We start from the raw sequence: 23,239 nt of genomic DNA on the forward strand, positions 1-23,239 counted from the left end.
AGAGATGTAAACAAAAGTGATTTGGGAAGGGCAAACTGGGGGTATATCACTTCATTACCTGAAGCTGTAATTGGAGGATTAACCCTTGATATGTCAATGGACCAAACTTAAAATTGTGTGAAAAACTCCTGATCATTATCCATCTTGGGTGTAGCTCCTCTAAGAGGCTTTTGACTGCCCAAGGTGTGCCTATTGCAAGCCTTCAATAATCTCTGCTTTTATTCTCCTAATCTTGTCTAGCCTCTGTTCTAGGTAGCCACTCCAAGGCATCACCACTGGCCCAGCCTCACAGCTGCTCACTGTGTGCCACTCCTGACTCACCCAGCACTTCACAAACCAGCCCTGGACTGCTGACCAAAATGACAGCACACTCCACATTGGCAGCAAAACCTTCAAAACCAACTCAAAGCCTTCAGAAAAGCCATGTACCTCCACCTCAAAAGACAAAGGAATGCTTAAAAAAATACCCCCCAAAAAAGCCACTGAAAGCACAGCATCCAGTGTGATCCAGCAGACAGAGAACACCATTGATAGAGATCTGTGTTAGCCTATTAATAACACAATGCTAGGCTTGCATCTGGACTCATTTTGCTTGTATATTAATCATGTACATTCTGTATAATAAGCCCTGTGTGTTGCCACAAGGTAGGACACCCTTATTCCCACATGGCAGGTTTAACGACTTTGCAAGCCTAACAAAGCCCTGCTTTCTGAGAGGAGGCTGGAGTTGGGTCCCTACCAAAGTGAGGTTCTCAGGAGGTAATAAAACACCAAGGAGATGCTATCTAGTGGATTTGGAGCATTTCACTCCCTTGAAAGTCAAGTCGACAGCTGATTTAAAGTTTCCAGCTAGGTCATACAAAAGTCAGCAGCGGCTGCATCCAGCCAGGTTCAGAGTTTGAATATTTATGGTGTCAATCTGAAATCCAGATAACCACAAATAATCCAAACCCATTAACTCCCCCCTCATCCAGAGGAGAAAGCTCTCTGGACGTTAATGCCCATATTTCCAGGGTTACCACGGGATCATGGGCAGAAAGTTGGTTTTTTTTTCTGTTTCTTTTTTCCCTTATTATCCCTTTTTTTCCCCGCTAACTGAAGGTTATTATGCATCGATGGCGGCGTGTCAGGCAGTTCCCGCCAGATCCGCCTGCCTTCCAGGAAAGCTGGAGTGGGCACCACGTGAGTGGAGCTGTTTGGAAGCACTGAGACTCTCGTGTCCAGGTCAGGTCCAGTCCACCAGGGAACAGCCTGATAAATTGCCATCATCACTGCACTGCAGTGCAGGAGTGCAAGGTAATCATCCCTGCTCGCACACCAGCAAGGGAGCTGCCCAGCACAGCCACAGGAGGAGGCACACACACCTCCCAAGGCCTGGGCATGCTGTGGGGCAGCAGGAGATGCCAAGGAAAAGGGGGGAAAAAAGAATAGACAAAATTCCAAAAGTAGAGGTTGGATTATCTGAGCCTGAGCAGGGCTGGCATCCCGGCAGAGAGACTTGCTGAATGGAGCTACAGAGGGAGCAGAGAGCTCCTTCCCTGCCCACCCACCAGCTGGATCAAGCTGAGGAATCACATCACAGTGACACGCTGGCCCCTGGGGGAGGCCGTGCCTGGAGCAGGGAACCGATCCTTCTGCAGACATCCCGCAGAACACTCCAGTGGGTTACAACAAGGGTTTCATGAGCAGGAATCCGCTGCAATGCCCCAGACAGGAGCCATCCTGGGAGATCTTGGCACACTGCCTCTGGCCTCTCTGCAAAAGCTGCTGAAGAAATCAATCTCAGAGCTTTCTGTGGTGCTTTCGCATCTCCGTTGGCAACTTGGATGGCCCATCCACGATGTCAGCTGTTAACCCCATCTTTATGGCTTCTCCCTGGCACAAAGGTTTGGAAGAAAGCCTTTCTGTAAAGGAAAAAGAAATGCTGCTGGTGAGCTGGTGTGCTCAGGAGACCTTTGTGGGCAGGGCAAGGGTTAGGGTTAGGGTTCCTGTGCGAGCCCAGGAGTTGGGAGCAAGCACCTGGAGCAACAAGCAGGGCATGTAGGAGCAGCAGCAGCCCAGATTTTGACATGGCCACCACAGGGACAGCCCCACACAGATGTGTTTTGGAACAGATCTACACCACAGCTGCTGGTGCTTGCCAGAGCCACCAGCAGCCCGAGGCATTTGCCAAGTCCTGGGACTTGCTACAGCGAGGTTGTGAGTATGGCAAGCCAAAGGAATCAGCGGGATGCTGGCAAGGAGAGCAGAGCAACTTGAGATAAGAGCAGAACCAGAGTGAACTGAATGGGTTATTCCAGCAAATATCTTCCCATCCAGAAATACGCCCCTGAAGACTCGGCTGAGTTTTCCTCTGCTGCTGGAGAAGAGTTAGTGCCCCTTGGTGGGTTTTAGGAGGATTAGTACAAGTATTAGGGTTAAAAACAGTTTTGTAACTGTCTTCGTGGACGTAGAGGAACATGTCTAAATATAACATTCATTTCCATATGTCATCCAAATGGCTGCTTAATAAAAGCAGGGACTGAAACAACATGAAGAGCCGTTTCCCCATCAACTCACACAGGCTCCAGTGTGCACCCTGTCACACAAACACAGCAGCTCCTGCTGAAGCCAGCAAAGTTGATGTGGGTTGGAAACATTTTGCTTTTCCACCTCTGTTCAGATGTCTGGCATGAGGCTGCTGTCCTTTTACTGGCCCTCCCTCCGAGCAGCTTTGGGAATGGGCTTTGCTGGTGCGGTGTTGGATGTTAGGAGTTGCAACAGTTCTTTGGGGCTGTTCTAGGGACCCAACCCCAGTGATAAACCAGGAGGTTCATGCAGGTAAGGTTTTGAAGAGAAAGGCAGGCAGAGTCTGTGCCTGTGCATTCTACCCACTGCATGATTGTGAAATTACGTTGAAAATCGATTCATCTGAAGAGGAAAGGAAGTTTGTTCCCTCTGTCGTAATAGCAAATTGAGATGTTGATACACGTCTCTGTTTTGACAGATCTGCGGGGCAAAGTTAAGCTTGAGCGGGTGGTGGAAGTCATTTGGGGTGATAATCAACACACAATAATTACAAGGCAAAAGGGGGAGTTGGCTGGATACCTTAATTATGCATTTTCAGACTTTCTAAACATTCAAGGATCTCACTAAATCAGTCTGCTATTTTCAGAAAGGAAAATATTATTGTGCGGTTGGAATGCCATCAGAGGAGTACACAGAAATATCGGTATGTGGAGTGTAATTACACTCTGTTCCTTCTGAGCTCAGAACAAAGAGATTTAGGAGAGGAATTGCCCCTGTTCTGTCCCCCTCAGCACTTGAGGGCTACTGGGCTTCACCAGGATCATCAGCTCAGCACGTTTTTGGGGCCAAAGCAGAGAAGGGACAGGTAACCTGGACCTCAGACCCTAAGGTGAGGGGTTTCTCCTGGTGCTTGCACAAGGGTCAGGCCATCCTCCAGCAGCTGAAGAGTTCAGACTGAGGAGAATGAGCTGCCCAAAACACCATCCCACTTATCCTTTTTTATCAAACTCAAGGGTAAGAGAAAAACTTTCTTTCCTTCAAAACAAACAAACAAAAAAACCCCAAAAAAACCAAAAAAAACCCTTCACTTGTACTTAAAACCAATGTTCCATCTTCTAACTTTTCATCTCTACTCAAAGCCAATCCTCCACTTCAGAACAAAATGCTGCTCTTAGAGTGAAACTAAAACATTTCGACTTGCCAAAAACTTCTTACCCAAAAGAGACTGTTTCAGGTCAAGCCAAAACATTTTTTGGACCTGCCAGCAAATTTAGCAACACAATTCTTTGTGCTGCTGTAATTAGTATGAATGGGCTTCCTTAGCACCATTGTTTCAGCAGCAGCTGTGCTGCTTTGATGAATACCCATATTTTTGTGTGTCACATGCATTTTCTGTGGCCTGTTTATAAAAGTTTCAAATCATACAGTCAGGGAGCAGAAGAGAAATAATATCAGGAGACTCAGGCGATCAATCACAAGCCACAGACAAAGGGAGAAGACAGGGGTCTTGTTGTGGGACATGGGACAAGGACTCAGAAAACCCAGCTTTGGTTCTTGGCTCAGCCAAAGACTGAGCTGGGCAAGTGAAAAATGCTCTTCTTCTGGCTGGCAAAATTATCCAGAGATTAAATAACCTGCCAGCTTGTCTATTTGAATTCTCAGTTTTTTCACCAAAGGGCTGTGCTACCTACTCATTTACTGTGGAAGCAGGTAAAAAATGTCCCATTACCACACACACATACTGTGTCTATAAGCAGGGAAAAATGCAGATTCAGGAACATCAAAATACTTCTCAAATCACTCCAGACTTCTTCACACTGAAGGGTCTTCACCCTGAAATATTTTAATTCTGCAAAATCAAGATGTCTAGCTCCAATATTTCTGAGCCCAGCAGTTCAGTTTTCCTCATCTTGAAATGCCTTTTGCTTCAAATTCAATTAAAATTATATTTCAAAAGAAGCATTTCAGTGACAGCACTTATTCCTAAATATCAACAAAAATATCAGTGCTATTCTATTAAAAAAAAAAAGTTAATTATCCAGAATGAAATGCTGTATTTTCTTATGGTTTTCAATTGAATTCCAGATCCTTAAACAGTTGTTTTTCTTCTGAACCTGGACATATTTGCAAGATTCAGACTTGCCAAGAAGCCAAGCTCAACGAGACGAGGTTTGGCTTTAGCAGAGGGGCTGATGTAAAGGGAACAATAAATAATGCAAGTCAAAACCTGAAGCCAGTGGGGTGGGTTTGAGAGGTAGGAAAGAGCCTCAGGGGACAAGAGGGGCTGCAGCATTATCTAAACCATCTTTCTCCAGAAAACAGGATCTGTAGGTAACTCATGTAAGTCAGGAAAGATCAACAAAACTGACCAGACCTAAATATTGACCAAACTGTTCCAGTCACACATCCAGGCCATCACACACTGACCCTCTGCCTGGGCAAGCTGTCTCCCACCTTATGGCTCACCAAACTTCCATCCAAGAAAAATTTCACCTCACATAATCAGTTTTAATTACATTTACAGTAAGTATCTTCAGTTAAGCTGATAATGGGTTAATGACCCCCATTAAAACGAGATGCAGGCAGCACAACTGTCCAATACCCCCATGCTTCATGGAAGGGCTCTTCCACCAAGCCTTCTCCCAACACAGAAAGTTGGGATGACAGCAGGAGGTGACAACTTTAACAGATGAGGGACCAATAAAAATAAAGGCAGCCACACAGAGCATACAGAAGTGCAGCTAACATTTCATTTCTAAGCAGGATGATTTTTTTTTAGAGAGAGCCCCATTAATTTCTCCAAGGTCCATGGGCCTCACTGTCTCCCATCTGTCTAGCAGGGAATGAATATAGTGCCCTGCCTTAAACACTTGGAGACCTCAAGTCGCCTCTTTGCTCCCTGCTCAACCCACTGGCTAAGTCACTAACCCTCTGCAATATGGACACATTAATACTCAGCACTATGAAAGGAGTTCAAGGCTGATTCATAATTCACCTGGTCCAAAAAGACACTGGGTTTCTTAAGCCCGGGGCCATAACTTTAAAATGTAGATGCTGTCAGGAAAAGAAAAAAAAAAAAAACCAAAGCAGTAAAAGGCTGAGAAATTTGTACACAGCAAAATTATTCCCCTTTCGCAAGGTTCATTTGAGAAGTTACTGTAAATAGTTCCTGCAATTCACACACAAAACAACATTTCCAGAACATTAATGAACCATTTTTTAAAGCCCCCCTTAAAGTTATTCCTGGCAGAAAAGGGGAAAAGATGCAAGCTGTGGAGTCTGTGACTGCATAAGGGAAGAAGCTGTCGGATCCCATCTGTCGATGAGGAGGATAAACGAGCGCACACATCTCTCTCCTGAGTTAGCTCGTAGCCTGAGTCTGAGGAGAGGGAACCTGCTTGGTCACAGCTCTCAGCAGAAGGATGGCAGCAAGTGGGAGTTTATTCCACACAGGTTTTCTCCCACAGTGCCTCCACCCACATTTTGGGAGACGACAGGCTCCGGATTGGCTACAAAATGAAGCGGTGGGAGAAGGAAAGGGAATGCTCTGCATGACAACAGGGCTGGCAGGGAAGTTCTCCACCATGAAAAACCATGAGATGATGAGAGACACTCTCTTGGTGGACCTCAGTGGAGACAAAGCCCCCCCTGTGACATCCCTCCCATGCCACCACTGAGCACAGCCAGCAGGAGAAAGGTCCACATCCTCCTGGGCAGAGAAGAGTCCTTCAAAGCTCTCAGAAGGGCAGTGCAGACAAGGACAACACGGGCCAGTGCTCCAGCAGATTCCAGCAGTACTCCTCTAGACTGGCATTTGATATATTGGGATTAAGAGCCTGCAAATTGCAGCATTCCTCCACGGCTGTCTGGCTGGGAAAGAGCTGAGGTCAAGACCAGGAGTTACCTAAAGGTCAAAGTGCTGCCAAGAAAAATAGTTAAACAAAGGCCAGCATTTCTCCAGTCAATTGCCCAGGCTTATAAAGACAGCATTAAACTTAGAGTAAGGAATTTAGGATTCATTTTAGACCTTCTCCTTATTTTAAGAGGTTTTTTTCAGCACCAATAGCATTTCACTTCAGTACCCAGCTAAAACCAGCCAACACTAACTTGAACTTCTGGGGTGCTGAGAACTAGGAGGTCTGCAATTCATTTTTTATTTTCATTTGGAAGTGTTCTTTGGTTTGTGGGTGTGCTGACTTTTTGGTGAGAATTTTTTTGGGCTATTTTGTTTGGTTGGTTGGTTTTTATGTATAATGGACATTTGACTTATCTGTGAGGAGTTCTGGTGGGGCTTTTTTGTGTAACTGGCCTGCAGTGCAACAACAAAGCAGGACTCTCATGTTCAAGCAAGTGGTGGACAAATCCTCCATCTCCTTTTCCACATGGCTGCAGTCAGCTGGAGGTGAAACCCTGGCAAGAAGAGCATCCACAATTCATCACTTCTGTTAACACCATCTCAGCAACACAGGATTGGTTTAGCAGCTCCTGGAATTCCCTTCCAACACCCAGAGGACATTTTCTGAAGAGATTTGCTCACTACAATCTTCCTCCTCAAGAGCCGCCTGCATTTATTTATCTGATAGCATTTTTTGAAACAGCTCTCAGTCAAAATCCTGCTTTGGGAACCTGGCAATTTCTCTCACAAAGCTCTCTTGTGTCAAAACTGTGACTTTCCAAATATTCAAGTCAGAGCCTATACCTATAGGGTCACATCAGTCCACCAGAGTTCCCAAGTTGTGGCTTTGCTGGAACACACACAACCAAACTTTTTCCTCCCTCCTGGGCTTTTGTAGCAAGGAGAAGCAGATCATCTTCTTCCTGATCTTCTGGCCATCCAACAGCAGATCCTTTTCAGATCTGAAAATCCTTTTGCATGCTACAGACAGGATTTCACAAGGAACACAAACAGAGATTGACTCTTCTCCCTGTTTTGAAGGTTACCAGCAAATGGAGGAGTTTGGGCTCTACTGGACTTAAAAGGAAATACTGTGCCCTGTGTTGCATTACCAAAGAGACCCATTAATGGTTTCCCAGTGGGCAGTCTACAACCAGTTCAGCCCAGTGCCAGCTCAGATGACAGCATGGAAGGCCATCTGCAACTCTGTGAACTCAGCAATTAGCCCCTGAGCCCGGGGAAGAGTTTGTCAAGATCCCATCGCAGGCGAACAATAACACAGAAACACGGCTTTGAGGGGGAGACAATTTATCAAGCTGACCACAGACGTCTCCCTCGTTTTTTCTTTAATAAATCCAGCCTAGCTCTTGGCTGTGCTCAGTATCTTGTCATTGCTTTCGTCTCCTTTCAGGAATGCCTCCCACCTGCGGTCTTCAGGCCCTTTGCAACCCTGAAGCCATTTATTTTCTTCAGCATTTCTCCATAAAGAAACCCAGACTTCATTCCCATGGAGAGGAGAGAAACTGAGGCATAGCAAAGCGAGTTCCCTGACCCTAGGCTGGGGAATGGGACAGGAATACCTGCTCATTTGGGATGGGCTGATTTGTTCTGGCCATTTCCACATCTGCACAAGGAGCATTGCTCCCTCTCGTGAATGAGCTGTTTAGGAATTACTCGGATGTTCTTCGCCATCAGATTTTAATCACCAGGAGTGCCTTCCTTGTGGGACTCCATGGGGCTGTTCAGGCAGACAGCCAAGCTCCTGAGAGCCAGGTTTCATCTAAATACATGCACTGGTTATTTTTAATAATGGTGGGCAGACACCATCTTGGGTCCTGTCTCATCTCCACCTCCTATCGCCAGTGCAGCATTTCTGTCTCCCTTCCCACATCCCCATGGTCCTCACAAGAGACCAACGGGGAGCTCCAGGCTCAAATCCCTTCTCCAGCCCTTGGAGACACTCCTGGGAAGAGCCACACGTAGGTGGCCCTTGGAGGTCTGGGGGGAAGGTTCCGCTCAGGCTGCCAGCTTGTGGGAGCACCAGGTATCAGCGCCGCGAGGCTGCCAGCAGACACGGCTGCCTGGGCTAATTTCACGCCCATCCTCTTCCCTCTCTGCGAAATTCCAGGCAGGCCTTCCACTTTGGCTGACATTCAAAACTGTCACCTCTCTGCAGACATTAACTTGGAGGCCTCTGTCATCCCTCACATTAAAATGCTATCACGGGGAGTCAGCACAGCTCGGCTCAGCCAGCTAAGGGGCTGGCTCCGGCCACGCCGCGGGGACAGCCGATTCATGCTTGACATCCGTGGTCAATTTGACAGTGATGGACATGCTACTTAGGAGTCATTTGCTGATCTCGTTTCCCCAGGTGGGAGGTCGTGCCACGGAGCTGCCTTCCCTGGGGAGGAGGAGTGGTGATGCTCTCCAGCCTCTCCAGGAGCAGGCACACACAGATGGGCTGCTGCCCTGGCTGCTCACTGAGCAGGAGACAACCCGCAGAGCCTGCTGTGAGCCCAAAATGCAGCTGCTACTTCTGCCACACACAGAGGTGTCTTTGCTCACAGACAAGCATCTTGCCTCCCAAAAGAAGTCGTGTATGTTTGTGTGGACATTCCCCACGTCTTTGCTGAAGCGTGTGCTCCTGGGTTACCCCTTCCTGGCCAGGACAGGGAAGTCTCAGTCTTCTCAACAACTGCTTGCACTTTCTGAACCACACATGCTGTCAAAGGCACGAGAGATGCTGTCAAGCCAAGACACACCTGTGCTCATAGACAGGGCCTGGTCACCATCCCTGACCTTCCTCATAGCAAGGGGAGGCAGAGGCTTGATGCTCATTAAGCTCTAAATCACTCTTTAATGGGCACATCATCATCCTCCTTGTTCCAGGCCATGTCTCTGTCTGGAGGTGCCCACCCTGACACTGTACTCCTCTCAGAGCAGGCAATGATCACAATCACAGCCTCGAGGGAGCAGTGCTCCAAAAAGGAGTGGGATTGTCAAACCTTCACCTTCCTCAGGAGCCTCTGGCATCACCCCTGGTGCACCCAGCCCTGGGATTGGTCACCATGGCATATTGTCGACTTCAGAGCATTGGGTCCTTCAGCATCCAAGGGCCTCATTTTCACACAGACAGGGCAGCAGACTCAGCAGACACTTAACCCCAGCTCAACCACACTCCCCTTTTGCCTGAAGGCCTCCCAGCATCTGATGCCCAAGCATGTTCCTGCCATAGGTCTGTTCCCAGCAACTCAGGGACAGCGACAGTCTCTGGCACCTCTGCAGGCATCTCTACAAACAAAGCCCACCTGCAGCTCAGGGGGAGCCAGCTCTAAACCAGCTTGGTCATTCTGGTGGAAAAATTCCAATTAAACCACACTGGGTTAAACTAAACTAAAATACACAGGGAACTAGGTAAAGGTGAATTGAAAATACAAGTTTCCATACAGGCACAAGGCCACCAGAGCTGTGGTTTCCTGCATCTTTATACCACAGGCAAAGCACTTTTTTTTTAAATGTACAGAGAAATTTACAGTCTAATCACCTAAAAACTCCCTCCCACTTCTTATTGCCCCAGCACAGTGTCATTGCTAACACATTCAAAATCCCAGGGCTGCAAAAGATAATTAGGGCAGGGGAACTCGGCCAGCTACTACTGGGAACTACTTCCCAGCCTTTCCCAGTTTTGGGAAGCCTGAGTTGAGCCCCGTCCTAAACACCCTGTAAAACAGATGTCTTATGCAGCATGCCCAGAAGGCCTTCCCCAAAACTAGACACTTTTGGATCAGACAGAGGGAGCAAATTCCAGCATCCCCCGGCCCTTGCGGCGAACATGGCTCCTGTGAGAGCAAAGCTTGGAGAGTGCCCGTCCCCACAGCTGTGGCTGCCTGGCTCGGGGACAGTGGCTGACTATTTCTGTCACTGATGCCACCTGTCTCCAATGAAGGAGGCTGAGGAGATTGATTCCCCCCAGAGATGCCCACAGAGTTGATCCAAGCCCTCAAAGACTTTCTTCCTTTCTCGAAGGTGACCAAGCACCAAGGGCGTGGCAGTGACATCCTTACCCAGAGCGGTTTGGTCTCTTCTCTGGCCCCTTGTCAGCAGAGCTGGTGTGGCTGGGTGGGAAGGGACCCACTGACAGACAAGTCCCAGACCTGACACCTTCCCAAGCAAAGCCCCAGGCCCTGACACTGCTACTGCTGTGTGGCTCTGGGGCAGCCTGGCTCTGCTCCACCACCCCCATCCCCATCCCCAGCCAAGGTAGGACAGGATCACACTCGCCTCCCAGTTACTTTTCAGTCCTTTTATGGGGAAGATCATTTTATAGCAGGGTCTGGTAGAGTACTCAGCTCTCCCTTCCAGACTCCAGCAGAAAGAACTTGACCTGTGTCCTCGGACCCTCTTAGTCATCGGGCTGAGCCGCCTCTCCCCTCCTCCCACCACCCTCCTCTTTTATGGAGTAGCAGCAGCAGCAGAGCATGGGGTGAGAAGTCAAGGGAAGGACAACTTGACTGATGGAGCTCAGGTTGTGGGGTCAGCGCAAGGCGTCGTGATCTGGGCTCAGACAGAGCCATTTCCTCTGTGATTTTATCCGCTGTGATTTTTATCTTTCGTCTGTTCACACGTCATGCCACCTGGACATAATACAGAGCAAGCTGAGTGCTCGGCTCCACACTTAACCCCTTCCCTGCTTCCCAGGAAAGCGGGAGGCCCCAGGCACGGTTCAATTCTGTGCTTGTGGCTTTGCCTGGCAACAAGGGGCTTTTCTTTACAGGCCCTTTTTATTGCCTGGAACATCTGTAAGTGGCAGGTTTATCCTTCTCTGCTGACCCCATGAACCACATTATGATTTACCCACAAATTTCACATTCATGACAGCATTCATGAGATGACATTTTTGGTGTTTGTTTTAGGAGACACATGTTGGTTTCGGTTCCCACTCTAAGCCGTGTGAGCACAGCCCTGGTAGTTTGCAGCACGGGCTCCTCAAGTGATAGCACAGACATGAAAAGCAGGCAGAAACAATTTCCTCTTACTGCACCAAAGATGTCCAGCCTTTGCATCTGCTTACAAGGGCTGGAGTAATGAGGACCAGCCTTCTGCTCCAAAGAGCCCAAACCAAACCCGTGGGTGGATTAGGTGGTGTTTGACATGAGCACAGGTGTTCAGGCCAAGCTACACTGAGTTAGACCAAGGGTAAAGAACATTTTGAAGGTCTACAGGGAACCTGGCAATAATCCCCCTACCAAAGTTTCAGCTGCTGAACATGTCAGATCTAAAACTCTTCAAAAGGCAGATGAAAACCATCACCCCCATTCTGTGGGCGAGGACCAGCACGAAGAAGGAAGCAGAAAAAAGGAATATTAAACCCATGACCTGTCCCGAAGCTGTAGCATCTGATACCTCACTGACCGTTTCACCACCAGATATCAGCTCTCCTCCTGAGGCTGGGCGAGGTCCAAGCACCTTCATGTGACATCCCCTGACCTTCCTTTCAGGTCCATGGAGCACCAAGTCCCAGGGTCCAAACAGGATGCCCAGCCTGTAAAGAAACAGAGGAGGGACCTGCAGGAAGCCTGGTGACCCCACAGCACACAAACCACCCTTCTCCTCCAGACAGGACTCACCTTCCCAGCCTTTCCTGGCTCCTCCAAAGAGCACAGGGCTGGCTCCTGCTTCCGCCAAATTCCACTGCCATAAATTACCACCGGATGGGACAAAAGTAGAAACTGCTTTGAGTGGGGGATATTTTAAGGCCCTTATGGTTTTGGGGGGTTTTTTTCTGTTGTTGTTTGGGTTATTTTGTTTGTTTTTGTTCTTGTGGTTTGGTGTTTTTTTTCCCAAGTTTCCTTATTTGTTTCTTTTCTTGCTCCTGATATGATAAACAGGAGAGATAGATAAACGACAGGGAGTTTCCATCTAGAAAGTCCAGAGAAAAATACAAAGTGCAGCCTGTCATAAAAGATGTACAGGCCTTGAGGTTATTTTTATTTTAATTTCTGGCTTCTTAAAACCACTGAGTTCACTTTTTGAATTAGGCAAAAAGATATGGATAAAACAACATATCCTCAAATAAAACCCTGCTGGTCCCTATGTGTGGTTGCAAACTAAGCAATCTATGGGTGGCAAGTTGCAATATTTTTAATGGCGCTTTCACACTAAGTTAAAGCATCTTAGAAGGAGCTCTAACCAGTTACAGTTCTGGTTCCCTTTCAGGAGGACTGTGGTAGAGAACAGAGATGACTTGCTTTTTCAATAAACTGTATGCACAATGAACACACTAATTTCGAAAGGTTACGAAATTCTCATGCAGGAAGTCAAGTCCTTTTTGACATTAAGAAACTCCTTAATTTGGGACAGTCCCAATGTCAAAGCCAGGTAGATAGAGTGGGAAGGGTCTACCCATAAATGCTCAGCTCTCATACCCTCCCAAAGCACTCTGCTCTTGGCCACTGTCAGGAGGAGTTTGATGTATCAGAAATGACCCATCCAATTTGGCAGCTCTGATTTTTTCTTGCAGGCACAGAGAGCCAGGCACACAACTGACTTCAAGAGAAATGAGCCCACTTGGCTGCAGCTCAGTGCTTACCCCGTGGAGCATCAGCTCTGTGGGACAGGGAATTTGTGCCCCATATCTCCGCTCCACACAGCACAGGGTGATGCTCAGCCTCAGGAGCTCCCACCAAGTTTGCACATGTCCAGGAGTGTGGAACTCAAATGTGGAATCACTAGCAGTAGAAGTTTTACCCTGCACCAAAACTTCACACAACCGTCAGTATGCCACAAAATGACTTTTGCCCCTTGTGCAGGAAGCTGAATGCATAAAGAAGTTTGGTGCTGTCACACCTACTTCAAGGATGTCCTCAGGCAATTCCCCTTGGCATCTCCCCTTCCCTTTAACAGTTTGCATCAATCACCCACTCTCTGGCTGTGCCCTTGTAGCACGTCCCCAAAGACAGAAAGACTCATGCCACTCCTCTCTAGTGAGGACACAGACAACTGATGTCACCTGTGGGTGTTCAAACAATATGCAACCAAAATGTCCATCCTCAGACCTGTTTCTCTCCACACAGGCAGAAAATCACCCTGAAAAAAACCCAGACCACAAGAAGATTTACAGCCTCTTCCTCTGGACTGGTATCACAGCCACTCCCCCTCCCACCACTTCTTCCTAAAACGACCTTTCTGAATTTTTAAGAACTCTAGGTTTCCAGGACATCCACAGAAACCAAACCCAGGTTTTAGTGGGAAGAATCACGCTGTGCCACCAGGCTGGAGGTAGCAAACACTGCTGTGCCTGCATGTGGACAACACCCCCGCAGAGAACAGGCAGTGAAGCCAACCCCAGACCATCAGACCATCGCTCTTCCCAGCAAGCTGCCAAGGGAGCCCTCCAGCCACATAAATTTTGGGGTGCCCTTGCTCTGTGGTCAGCCCCAGTCAAAGACATCTTATCGCCGGCCGTTTCCCCATGCGGCACAAATTCATGTCCCTATCATTAAAGAGACACATGGTTTATTTACTCATTACCATATCCAGCTGTTGGCTTTCCTTCTCCCCATATTTCAGGGTAAGTAGTGATTTGACATAAATAATACCCCATTCAGCTATGGCCTGAAAGATATTGTAAATATAAAAAAAAGTCTTCGGCTACAATAGCTCTTTCCAAGTGCTTGGTCCAAATCCTACTTAGTATGGGAGTGGGGGGAGGTTGGGAAAGAGAAAACCCAACGCCATTACCTAAATAGCCCCATTAAAAATGAGCCCAGAGTGAGTTACGGCTTTATTAAACAGATGACATTACATCAGGAATGATGAATCATAATGTTTCTTTTCGGGATTACGATGCTGTACGACCTCTTCAGCTGTAATTGTTTGCCTCCTATTCCCAGTCACCACCAGGTGTGGTGGCCCCTGTCCCCACCACATCAATGCCAGCGCTGGGGACTTGTGAGCATCTCATCCCTAAAGGCTCACAAACTGTCACAGGGAAAGCGATGGAGGGGACAATCCCTTCAGGGAGTCCAAAGGGGATCCTGGTTTCTGTTCCCAGCCCGGGATGGGCAGGGATGCCTTCCCAGGAAGGCACAGGGTGTTTCTCCATGTTTGCAGGCAGGAGGAGGTTTGGATTCTCAGACTCACCCTCTTGCTTTGGTCTCTCCTGTGTCAGAGCTGAGCAGGGTGAAGCAACGAGAGGGATCTGTGGTGCGAACCAGATTTCAGGACTGTGCATCTGTGCTGCTTTCAGCTGGGGTAGAGGTTTAGTTTCACAGTGGCCGGTGCAGGGTTGTGTTTTGGATCTGTGCTGAACACAGAAATGTTTTCATTGTGGCTGGGCAGGGCTCGCACAGAGCTGAGGCCTTTTCTGCTTTTTATATGGCCACCATTTATATGGTGAGGGGGCTGGGGGGAGACACAGCCAGGACAAGTGACCCCAAGTGACCAAAGGGATGTTCCAGACCACATGACATCACATAAGGTGTGGGGGGGAAGGTGTTTTTAGTCTCTGTTTTTACTTCTCCTTATCCTGCTCTGATCTCGTTAGCAACAAATCCAATGAATATCTCTAATTCGAGTCTGTTTTGCCTGTGATGGTATTTGGTGAGTGACCTTTCCCAGACCTTAACTCATGAACCCTTTGTTGTATTTTCTCTTCCCCATCCAGCTGCAGAGGTGAGTGACAGAGTGGCTTTGGTGGGTGTCTGGCACCCACCCAGGGTCAGCCCACCACAGCATCCCAAGGCTTTTAATACCCAATTAATTTTTCCAGTTCTTTTCCAGGCTGAGGGTAGCACTGGGGCACATAGCAGGGATTTCAGGAACAGTACAAGTACAGGAAATTTCACAGTGCAAGATGACTGGGACCATACAGGGTACAGCAAAAGGCTGTAAGAGAAAGGAATACAGACTGCAGCTGGTACAGCACTGCTCTGCTGTTCCCCCACCAGAACAGCAGATTCCCACTCACAAAACACCACACATGGAGTTGGCTGCTTGCTGCCTCTCCTTTGCACTGCTCTTCATCAGCTCCTTTAATCCATCCATCCATCCATCCATCCATCCATCCATCCATCCATCCATCCATCCATCCATCCATCCATCCATCCATCTCTTCTTCCCCTGTGTGTTTAAATCCACACTGTCCCCAAGGCAGGTCACACACATGGATCAGAGAGAAGAGCCCCTCTGAAGATGGACTCTCCTCCCTGTGTCGTTCCTTGCAGGATTGGTGGAGGCACCATCAGGAAAAAACCCAGGGCTCCCAGTGGGCACCAGCATGGCCCAAAACCACCATGTGAAACGTTTTCCACATTTTGCTCCTCTCACCCTTCTCCCAAGGTTTGCCTGCCACCTATAAATAACCAGGAGAGCATGACATCCCAATTCCCAGATAAAGCAGCACTGCAGCCCCACGCAAGCCAACAGCTTCTATTTTTATATCTTTGGTGAGAACCACGTGGCAGCTTTTGACAACACACACAAGGGGGGGAAAAAAAATTTTTAAAAGCAAAAAAAAAGCCCCAGCACTGAGATCTCCACTCCCCCTCCTCCTTCTGCTCAGGCAGACCTCAGACAAGCGCCCGGCAGCCCCATCTGCTCATCACCTGCTGGCATTTGGGTAGCAGCTACGTCAAACGCCCGGCTCGCGTTCTCACATGTAGGAGTTTGCTGTCTGAGTGATGAGGCTGTCGGTGCTCCCATTGTGCTTTGCCATCCTGAAGGTTTTTTGGGAGCCTTTAACAAAATGCTGTATGCCAGTAGCTCTTATGTAAGTTTTCAACCCCCTTGCCCCCATTTTACAGATTGGGGAACTGAGAGAAAGCAGAGATACCTGTGACTTCCTGCATCCCAAACACTCTAGCCCTCTGCCCCTCAGAAACTCCCTCCTTTTGATCTGGATTATTCCTCTGTCCACTCATTTTCACAACTGTAGCTGAATGTGAAATGAAAAATTAAAAAAATAAAACCAGCATCCAACAATAAAAACTTGCCAAGGGAAGCTGAGCTCTGGCTTTGGTCCATGGAAAGGTCCAGGTCTCTTTGCAACCCTGATCACACTGCAGGAGGCCAGAGACCTGGACTCCTCACCTGCCTTGTCACCAGCAGGACCCCTTCAGTCTGCCCCAAACAGACATTCACTCCTCTCTTCCCTCAGAAAAAGACCTCTCATACCCACCACAAATTATCAAGTCCTAAAGAAAAGCAGAGGTGCAGCCCTAGAAAAGTCACTAACGTGATAAGGGATCAAGCAGTCACGGTCTCAGCTGTGATTCCTACCCCCCAGGTGAGCAGCAGCATTGACAGAAATCTATGACTGCACATAACAACAAAAAGAAAAATAAATCCAGTGACTGTGAAGTTAGTAAGTGGACAACTTAAGTTCACCTTTGGTGCATTAAAATCAACAATGGCAATCATTTCTCTTTCCACTGTAATTGTTGTAACAGCATTGACTCTAATCTTACAGAAGAAAAAAAATACCCACCCCAGATTTCGCTCCAGTCTGGAAGTGAGTCAGCTCTCAAACCTCAGTGAGATAGAAAGGCACTTGCTAGGAAGGATGTGGGAAAATAGAGGGTTAGATTCACCAGGCTCCTCTTGGGTCATGCTAAAATTACTACGATTTAAGTTAATGAATAGATTTCCTTTTGTTCCAGCCCAGCTTCATTCTGCAGTGTTACAGCCCTTATCCCAAGCTGGAAGCAAGAGCTATTCAGATAAAACAAAGCCCAGCTTCCCTTTAGCATTACCACCAAGACTTCTTCATAATAATATTTATAAAATAGCTATTAAGATGGGAGGGGATAGTAAAACCGTGTCGGTAAAAGGCACTCAGGTTATAAAATACCAGGCATTAAATCCGCCCTGCAACACAAATTCCCTTCCCGCCCACGTGTTTGCTTGTTTCAAAGCATCTCTCAAGGCAGAGCTGCATCCTGCTAATTCCTTGGGATCTCTGCCTCATCCAGGCTGTGGGATGAGCACAGGGGTCCCTGAAGCTCTGCTGCTGCATCTCGACATCTCACTGCTCTGGGCTCCAGTGTCTGCTCAGACCTGCCTGGCACTACTTGCAGAGGCCATTTGGGTCAGGGCACATCCATTTGGATTGTCCCCAGCTCCCAGCAGAGCAGGGAGGGTTAACCAGGCACTGCTCTGAGCTCCCCGGGGCAAAGAGGGAGGCAGGCAGCCACAGAGGCCACAGCAGAACCACAGGCCACCAGGGCAATGGGCCTTGCTCCTTTCCAGGCTGGGTTTGGCACCGCCTGTGCTTCTTCCAGGAAGCAAGAAAGAGTTTTTGTGCTGCTTTTTGGCAAGAAGAGTTTTCCAAGGACAATCTCCCACCAGACTGCAGCAGCAGGGGAAACTGCTCAACCTGGAAAGGGCATCTGCCCCCCTGATGCCTCCCAGTCCTTGCCCTACATCCCCACCTCCACCGAAAGGCAGTTCTGGATCTCTGGGAAGCATCAGTCTCTTAGGAGGTGTTAGCAGCCAGGACAAGAAGCTGAAGGTGAAGACTTCCCCCAAAAGGTTGATTTGGTGGAACTGAGCATCAGTGCAGCACCAGGACAGCGAGAGGGAATAAAAAAGCACACAGCCAGCCAGCCAGCTCACTGCCAGCACACAGACACGAGGTAAAAGCACGAGCCCGAGAGGTCAGGCTGCAGATCTGCCTATCCAGCGAGGCAGGACCACAGCAGCACCTCTACCAGGAGAGCTTTCCAGGCATTTTTCAATGTCTGCAAGACCCTGACAATTCCAAACCAAGAAGTATCATCTCACTGCAGAAACTGGTTTCCAGCACAGTCTCAGCTCTGGAGCTGACCCAGTCACAGAGCAAGTACCAGCAAGCCAAGAGCTTGGGAGGGAAGGCAACACCTACAGCCTGCACTAACATTCCCTGGCTTTTTCCAGCATCTGAAAGGTAAGGAGAGAGCAGGAAAGGGGATTTGAAAGAACAGAAAGAAGCACTGTATTTATCTGGGCTGACACCTCACAGAGCACCAGCCAGAGCATCTCAGCTCTAACCCCTGCGCCCGCCAAGCTTTGACACTAATAGGACAACAGCTGAGCAATTAAAAGGAGGAGAGACAAGGAGATATCAAGTCAAAAAGACTCATGGACAAGAGACAGAAAGCCCTAATTTCTGCTTGTTTGCTTTGGTGAGTGGAATACTGTCAGGCACATACCATTCTCAGGAAAAACTACATTTCTGTCACCACCAATTAATGCCTCTTTCTTAGGAGACTGGAATCCTCCTGCCTTTTTGCTGCACCAGGTTTTTTCATGGACTTTATAGAAAGAGTGTCAGAATTTGGAATGCACAGCATCCCTCTGTACAGAGAAGAGTCTGAGACAAGCCACTGGTCCTGTGCTAACTCTCAATTAAAGACTATTCACAAAAAATAATTTACAACCCCTTTGCTAGGAATAGAGGCACAGGGAAACACAGAGGAGACCCTCAGAATCAGGAAGCAAAGAGCATTTCCCTTATTTACACCCTTCCCCAGCAGAGTTAACAAGCAGGACAGTGTGGAAGTGGTTGTACTGGTTTGGGGGCCCCAGCTATAACTACTTCAAAATCCCTGTGCATGGGATTATTCATCCCTAGCTCTGAAAGTCCTGGGCAGCCTTGGCTGGTGAGAGGCCCTGGGGGGAGCAGGGCTGCAGGTTTGGGCAGGTGTCTCTTCTAAGTCATCATTTATATGGGCAATGGGAAAAAGCAAGCAGCAACAAAGAGCCCCCTCCAGCCAGGCACAACTAATGCCCCTTACATCCAGCCCAGAGCCTCTGAATCCCTGTCCTAACAAATCCCACTGAGGTCTTGCAGCAAAATCCCAGCTAAAAGCCACTGGGAGGGATGAGGACAAGGTCAGGAAGGAAACCCAAGGGCAGGGAGGAGGGGCACTGAAGAGCTGGACGTCAAACCTGGTGTATGGCAGCAGTTGAGAGGAAGAAAAGCAGGGCTGGAGGCTGTGTGTCCGATCATTGCTTTCACTAGATTAAAAAATGTAAATTCCCTGTGCACTGGTCTGCCTTGGAGATATCAAGAATAACAGGAGGCAATTAGGAGTAACAGATCCACAACGACGGCAGCAACAGGCAAATGTCTTTGGGAAAAGAGCAGGTTTGGGTGAGAGGCACAAATCCCCCTCTTTGAAAGATGCATGGGGAGGGGTGTCTGGTCCAGCTCCCAGCTTCCCTCCCTGCCAGTTGAATGCTTCCTATCAAGCAGTGGTTGTACCAATTTAATCTGGGTTAATAGAATCGCTGGCACGCTCAAGGGAGACATTGCTGGGAAGCAGCACAGGCAATGTGACCCGTGGGCCTTGGAAAGCCATGGACACACGTGGCTTTAGAGCCAGATGTGTGCTTTGCAGCTGGATCCTTAACAGACCTGGGAAATGCCTCCCTGTGTTCCACCAGGAGTGGACACAGCCCGTGAGGGAGCAACACCACAGGGACAGCCCATGGGGACAGCCCCACTTCCACCCCAGCCAGGAAGTTTAAATGGAGCAGAAGCCCACAATTTAGACAAGAACAGCCTAAGCTGAAGGGCAATGCCAGGAAATATGGGACACCTGGAAAAAAAGTGCTGGGGATGAAAACCCCCAGCAACCTGGAAAGCAGGGGTGAAGGAAATCTGAGAAATAAGAGATACAGGAGTGCTGGTGAGAAAGAGATGGAGTTACATGGAGGCAACTGGGTTATAGGCAATCTTACATCAGTTTATGAAAATATCCCATTAATCTTCATAGCGCAATCTTAATTGCAAAATCTTTCATCAGCCTTGTTATTTGTGCACCTGTCACTGGAGACACTCGGAGTTGTTTTGTCGTCATTTCTCACACTAATTAGAGGGGCTTGGGGTGGTTTGAGGGGTGGGGTGGGGAGTTGGGGGGGGCTGTTGTTTTTTAATTGTCCTCGAGCATGGCTCAGCTTTATGGTAACACTGCCAATTAATGTCCTGCCCTGTGCAGGGCTTGTAAGCCTGCTAGACACGTTACACAGGACTAGAGGGGTTGTTTTAATTAAATACCCCCAGACTAGTAGGGAAATATTTAGAGCAATTTAACAATCTGCTGCAGAGTTGTTAAGCCTCCAATATATCTGCTTAATGTTCATTTGGGTATTTAATAATCTCCCTACCTTATCTAATCCTGTTTAAATTTAAAGAGATGCATCTAAGCTGGTGAAGTAGCAAGCGCTTATTAACAGCCGCTGGTTATTAAAACATATTTGAGATGTCATCACCAGTGAGCAGTCCCAGCAGCAGGCAGGGGACTTGGAGCCTGCTGTAGATGTATTTCTTCCTTAACTGGGGCTGCCCAGGGACAAGAGCCAGTGGTTTCCTCACAAGCTCTGCTGTCACCACACTGATACCTTCAGTTCCCAGCCTGCTTCCCCTGCCTGTGGAAGAGAAGGTGATGGCTTTCCAGGGCAATTAGAGCTGCTGGTTGTTTATTTTTAAGGCTGTTTTCCAGGTCTGCAGCTACTCAGGCATTTTAAAAGAACTGGATGTTTTGTTTTCTCAGTTTAATTAAAGTTGTGTTTTCTTCTGCTCAGACAGTTCTTCTCAACTCGGTGAGGTCCACAGAAGATAATTTGCTTGAGGATAGCATACAAGGCCAGAAAGACTATTTTGCCAAGTTTTAGCCCAGCTGTGCTTACATAATCTGCATGTTTCTGGTCTGGCTGCTCTGTGTTTGTAGCCTCCTTACCTCGATCAGATGCACCCATCCTTTCCCATCTCTCTTCTCTTCCCTCCAAATCAGGCAGCTCCAGCACACTTCAGAGTGGTGCCACTGAACACTCTGCTATCACAGACAAGAAGAGGTTGTTATAGAGCACACAACTCTCAACTTGGACAACTTACGCAAAAGGAGAGTCATGCCAACAATTTAAGTTCCTGTGCAAAATGGCCTCCAGGCAAAACAAGCAATTTTCAGGACACGAACAGTAAGTCACTCTTAAATCCCATGAAAATGAACAGCCCAGACTATTTCACAAGCGCTAACCCACCCAATTTTAAAGTACCTTCAACTGCCGAGGCTGGAAATAACAGCTGTGGAAAGAGAGGGGAAAACTCTAAACTCTGCCAGACAATTTAAAACATGAAAACACATCTGGGAGAAATCTCCCTGCCCAACAAGACAGGCAGTTCTGAAGAGCTAAGGCCAGGATGCCTTGAAGGTTTAATGTCAACATCCTCAGATGAGAGAGATTCCCCATACATCTTGTTCAAGGAAGAGTATCTCAGCTTCTTACCTTAAATGCTGATTTTCATCATAAGTCTGGTGCTCTGCTTTTGGCCACCGTGTTTTGAGACAGAAATGGACCATTTGGAGAGAGCAAGCCCAGAGGTGACACATCTGTCACAGGCATTGCAGAGCACAGCCATCCAAGTTGGTCCTCAGTGATCTGAGAGCAGCTTTCAAACAGCCTCCTAGAAATGTGAAGGAAAATATTTCCTCAGCCATAGCCATCACAGAACAGAACATAAACAACAGGCTCAAAATTCAGGCAAGGAAGAAAAGTAAACCAAAAAACCCAACATACTATATGCTTGCTGCAATGATTCTTGTTAGAAGTCCTGGAAGAGGTTGAGCAACCTGTATCCCCAAGGGTCTTTAAAAACAGATTAGTACAGCAATGACAGAGGTAGAGATGATCTTACCTTGAGGCAGTGAGAGAGACTCACACAACCTTGGCAAGGTGTCCTTGGGATGCTTGTGAAGCACCAGCAATGAGCTCTGCCCTATCCCCTCCCCGCCCCACTGCAAGGGTCTGGTTGTGGCACCAGTCAGAGGAGCCTGGACACCAGAAACAAGCTAAAACAGACAGAGACTCCACAGAGTCCAGCAGAAGCAGCATTCTGGCCTGCCAGGCTTGTTGGTCTCACGTGAACAAAGCAAACCCATCTCATACCCCCAGCAGAACCTCAAACCCCAGCCCTCCTCCACAGTCCCCACGCCATATCGGGATGACAGATCACCAGAGGGGACCAAACCGAGCAGATAATTTTATTTGTTTTCCCTTTGTTCCTCATCTCTCAGACAGTGGTGTCATTCAGGATTTTTTGTGGAGGAGACACATCAGCACAGTGACGGATCCTGTCTGGTCCCATCAGCAGCAGGGCGGCGTGTCCCCAGAGTAACGCGAGGGGACTGCCATTCCTGCAGGGAAGGATGCTCAGCAGGAGGTGTCAGCCCGGGAAACACAACAATTGTTTCTCTCCCATCAGTTCGGTGGCACTTGGAAACTTTCAGGATGGGGGGATGGCTGAGTTTGAAGCCAGAGGTGTGCCAAGGACTTGCACTGAAGGCAGTGGAGCAAACTTCACACCCAGGCATCATCATCATCATAATCTCATCCTTGTCAAGGGAAAAGGAGTAAGTGTACTTCAAGTGGCTGTTTCCTACAGGATGTGCCCTGCAGGGTAAGGAATGGAACTTCTGAGCCCTCCTCCCACTAGCTGACACTTCCCACTGCACTCCCCTGTCACCTCTGTGTGCAGAGCTGCAGTCACAAATCATGGGGTTACTTAGACTCTTGGAAAAAAAAATAATAAAAGGATGCACGTGTTTACAATGCTATTTCCTTAATTCTCAATAAAGGATCCTATTTGCTTCCTCCTCCATAAGTCACCTCTGGCTGAGCAGTGTGGGAGCAGGATGGAAGGGTGAGTTAACCCTCCAGTGCCCTCTAGCCAGCACAGGTTTGGCTGTAGCAGGTCTTCACATCCTTTATTCCATCAGAGGACTTCAGATTCTCTGTGGCCATGTGGAGAAAAGCCTGGGGGAGTCTGGCTGTGCTGCTCTGCCTTCCAGGGATCCA

At 48.2% G+C, this 23,239-nt stretch overlaps 1 long non-coding RNA gene across 1 annotated transcript; it reads right to left on the bottom strand.

Annotated features, from left to right (window-relative positions):
- Positions 1-1,657: 1,657 nt before the first annotated feature.
- On the bottom strand, positions 1,658-21,816 carry LOC117000388. The gene is made up of 3 exons (XR_004418755.1): positions 21,671-21,816; positions 21,124-21,219; positions 1,658-1,904 (listed from the first exon to the last, which is right to left on the bottom strand). It is a non-coding gene; the product is annotated as an uncharacterized LOC117000388 (long non-coding RNA).
- Positions 21,817-23,239: the final 1,423 nt, after the last annotated feature.

Source organism: Catharus ustulatus, chromosome 9, assembly GCF_009819885.2.
Source record: "Catharus ustulatus isolate bCatUst1 chromosome 9, bCatUst1.pri.v2, whole genome shotgun sequence".
NCBI classification, from domain to species: Eukaryota; Metazoa; Chordata; class Aves; order Passeriformes; family Turdidae; genus Catharus; species Catharus ustulatus.